This window comes from Mandrillus leucophaeus, unplaced genomic scaffold (genome assembly GCF_000951045.1).
Source record: "Mandrillus leucophaeus isolate KB7577 unplaced genomic scaffold, Mleu.le_1.0 Scaffold159, whole genome shotgun sequence".
Taxonomy (NCBI): Eukaryota; Metazoa; Chordata; class Mammalia; order Primates; family Cercopithecidae; genus Mandrillus; species Mandrillus leucophaeus.
Window position 1 is genome coordinate 1,336,241 of NW_012101576.1, and position 4,077 is coordinate 1,340,317.

Genomic DNA, 4,077 nt, shown 5'->3' on the forward strand with positions numbered 1-4,077 from the left:
GTTGCCCAGACTAGTCTTCAACTCCTGGACTCAAGCAATCCATCCACTGCAGCCTCCCAAAGCACTGGGATTACAGCTGTGAGCTATCACGCCTGGCCTTTTTATTTGTTTTCTTTATGAATACATAATTATTACCCCTTAGCCCTTTCCAGGGCACCTCCCCTGACATCCGCAGCCTCCCCCATTGCTGCTGCTGCCAAAGCTCATTCTGTTCTGGGAGGTGCTCGGGTCTTCTGCTTTATCCTCCTGGCAATGGGCTACTCCACCTGAGGAGCAGACGTGGGGCGGGCGGGGGGGTGGTTGGGTGGCAGGGAGGGAGCTCAGGGAGCTGGGGCTTACCTCCTGCTTGGAGCAGAAACAAAACCAGGCACAAGTGTGGCGCGCTGGGGAAGTCTCAACACACTGGCGAGGCCTCCCCTGGCCTCAGAAAGCAGGACTAGCCAGGGCAAGCCGCTGGGAGAGCAGCCCATGGTCTGCTGACCCAATTCCCGGGGAATGGCTGAAGTTCATCTTCCCTGAGGAAAGGCTGGCCCAGATGAGGCAGGAGGCCATTTCCAGAGCCAGAAGACGAAGCAGCCAGCTGCCTGCCACCGGCACAGGCACAGGCTCAGCATACCAAGGCGCCTTTGCACATGCACTGTCCGGAGTGAGCCATCCACCCAGCCTGAAAATAATAAACTTTATTTCCATTTACTCTTTTTTTCTCAAAAGTAATTGCATTATTGTTTGCTAAAAACAAACAAACAAACAAACAAACAAACCTTGGCTTTATTAAAGGTCACTGGTAGATAAAAGTGGTATCTTGGAATTAGGCTCCTTAGTATAAAAGGAAGGAATTCAAACACACCCAAGCAATGGACGTAGCTATCCATTTGCTAATGGTTTAACAAACCACTTAAGAAACTAACCCAGATGTCCATCAGTGACAGACTGGATTAAGAAAATGTGGCACATATACACCTGTCTCTTATACACATCTAGATGTGTATAAGAGACAGGAACCTGGGAGGCGGAGCTTGCAGTGAGCCGAGATCGCGCCACTGCGCTCCAGCCTGGGCGACAGACTGAGACTCTGTCTCAAAAAAAAAAAAAAATCTATTTATCTATCTATCTTGTGGCCAGGCCTGGCCCACGGGCTTCCTTCTGGCAGTGGGCCCTGTGGGAATCTTACTGACTACAAGTGAAAGGTTCAGAATTGGAAAGCTTTTGCCAGAATAAGGGGAAGGGATAATAGGCAGGCAAAACAAAAGGTGAGTATCATACACTGAGCACTTGGTTCTGCACACAGTAGGTGCTCACCCCACAGGGCTGACTGGCTGGCCTCTGGCTGGAACCATCTGGGGAGAGAGGAAGTGGTGGTTTCACATCAGCTGTAGAGCCTCCACCAGGCTCACTTTTACATCTAGAGAGAGGGATTTGGATCCCACGCAGGTCCCAGAAGGTGACCAGGTGGTAGAGAGTGGTAAGTGCCTAGTTGCATGGAAAACTGCCCTTGGGCTCCAAACATGGTATGCCCAGAGGCTGAGCTTGGTAATGGGTGAACACTGGCCCAGCCTGGCTAAGAGAGCCACTCAGGGGCACATGGGTACCCATGCCCTGCTCTCTGCGGGCTGGCCTGTGGCCGGCAGGTGCCCAGTGAGCAGATTGTACTCCAAGGGATCCAGCCTCTTACACAAGGTATAAGATGAAGAAGAAACACAGTTTGTGTCTTTGGGAAGTTTTCAGCCCACTGGGAAAACCGTAACATGACAAGACTAACCCTGTATTTGGGGGCTTCAGCCTGATGTGTCAGCCTCAGAGGGATGGCATGGTAACCCCCTCTGTACCAGATTTTAAGCTTTATTCCCAAACCTCCTTTGCTTCCCTTACCAGCTCTTTTACCTTTGTCTTCCATGTTCCCAGTTCATGCTGACCACCTAGGCTGGTTCACTACCACCACACCTGGGAGTGAGAGAAGCCCACCTTCTCCCACTGGCTTAGCTGTTCAATTGCCTGGAGGGCATCGTCAGGCAAGGGTGGTCTGCATCTCTACTATAGATAAAGGCTCCAGGAAGCCTGGGCCCAAAATTAAAAGCGAGGCCAGACCAGGAAACGATGGCTCACGCCTGTAATCCCAACACTTTGGGAGGCCGAGGCCGAGGATTACCTGAGCTCAGGAGTTTGAGACCAGCCTAGGCAACATAGGGATGTGGAGTCCATCCAGGTCCCAGAAGGTGATGAGGTGGTGGAGAGTGATACTTGGAACCCATCTCAGTAAAGATAATAACAATTTTTAAAAGAGAGAAAGAAGAGTGAGGCTGGGTCCTGCTGCACCCCGGAAGTGGGTTTTCCCAGGCGCCTGTTTCCAAACTCTCCGTATGAGGTTGAGAGGGCAGGTAAGGGAGAAAGTGACAGTGAGCTCGGCATAGAGAAGTGACAGCAGGTCGAAGCAGGATCCTGAGAAGACAGCACGGAGGGGCCCTGAGCTGGCTGGGCAGGTGTGGGGCTATGAAGCCACACCCAGCTCAGTAATTCCCAGGGAGCTTCTGGGAGAACCTGGGCTCAGCAGTGAGATCACAGGGCCTGCTGAGGCCATATGGGTGAGGCCTCGCCCATCTTCCTGCTTCCTCTACCATGCAGTTCCTGCCTTTCCTCCCCCTTCACCTTGTATCCCTCCTCCTCCCCTGCAGCAGCCCTCCCACTCACACAGTTTAAGAAAGGCTGGTGCTGAGCCTGTGTGCACAACTGATGGCGTCATGGGCGGGGTCTTTCATGATTTTTCTGCTGCCACTGAGAAGACGGATGGTCATCTTTCAGGCAAGTTTGTAATAAACATTTAACGAATGAATGGGTTAGTGACGAACATTCGTTATCTGATTTGAACCCTTTACCAACCCTTTGAGGCAGCCCACACAGTTCCTATTAGTGCTGTTTACAGCTGGGGAAACTGAGACTCAGAGAAATTATGTGTCATCACATAGGTATGCAGTGACCAGCTGGACTCAGGACCCATGACCCTAGTTTCTGCACTAATGTCCACTGCCTGTCTCTTTCACCCACCTGCACCCTCACAGCTGCTCAGAGGGGATGACTGGAGCGAGAATAGCAAGGACACAGGCATCATGGAGGCAGATTTGACCTCACTGACTTTGGGCTGTCCAGACAGCCAATCTGGGCAGCTGTCTCTGGCTGCTGTTATGGCTTCGTCCCAGGGGCCACTCCACTTAATACAGGGACAGCATTTCAGGTCTGCCTGCCCAGTACAGTCACATCAGGAGCACCACGGCAGCCGAAGTGAAACCTGGCCAGTCATGGGCAATAACCTTTGACCTGCTGGCAGGTGGGTGTTAGATTAAATGTTAATCTAACATTAGGCCTCGCCGGCCAGGCGAGGTGGCTCATGCCTGTAATCCCAGCACTTTGGGAGGCCGAGGCACGCGGATCACCTAAGGTCGGGAGTTAAAGACCAGCCTGACCAACATGGAGAAACCCTGTCTATACTAAAAGTACGAAATTTAGCCAGGCGTGGTGGCACATGCCTGTAATTCCAGCTACTGGGGAGGCTGAGGCAGGAGAATCGCTTGAACCCGGGAGGTGGAGGCTGCGGTGAACCGAGATCGCGCCATTGCACTCCAGCCTGGGCAACAAGAGCGAAACTCTGTCTTTAAAAAAAAAAAAAAAAAAAAAGGTTAAATGATCTCAACCATGAGGCCATGGGAAATTAAGGAAAGTAGAATAGAATTCCCTGGGGGTTGCAAGTGGGAGATGCTAGGATTTTTGTGCATCTTTACTAGTGATGCCTACAGCTGAATTAGGAGAGCTCTCCTGGCACCCGAGAAAGCTTTAACCTCTGGAGTGGCCTTCACAGGAGACAGCCTCAGGGTACTGGGAGAGCCCCTGACCCTCCAAAACCTACTACCAATTCCTGCGCGCCGTTACTTGGGCATGAGGTCCTGAACCTGGTGGAGGAAGGGTAGCAATGCCTTCCATTGTATTGGTTACATGCTTTTTACAGTCAATTAATTGGTTTGATCTTTTCCAGACAGTGCAGGGCTAGAGGCTGACCTTCCCCACTCCCGACCTTGGCTTCTTGAATAA

At 51.8% G+C, this 4,077-nt stretch overlaps 1 long non-coding RNA gene across 1 annotated transcript in view; it reads left to right on the forward strand.

Moving 5' to 3' along the window:
- Positions 1 to 3,643, forward strand: part of LOC105536400 — a 29,712-nt gene extending 26,069 nt beyond the window's left edge. Inside the window, exon 2 of the long non-coding RNA XR_001005581.1 lies at positions 3,368 to 3,643. This is a non-coding gene — a long non-coding RNA (uncharacterized LOC105536400). The remainder of the gene's footprint in view (positions 1 to 3,367) is intronic.
- The last annotated feature ends 434 nt before the right edge of the window (positions 3,644 to 4,077 follow it).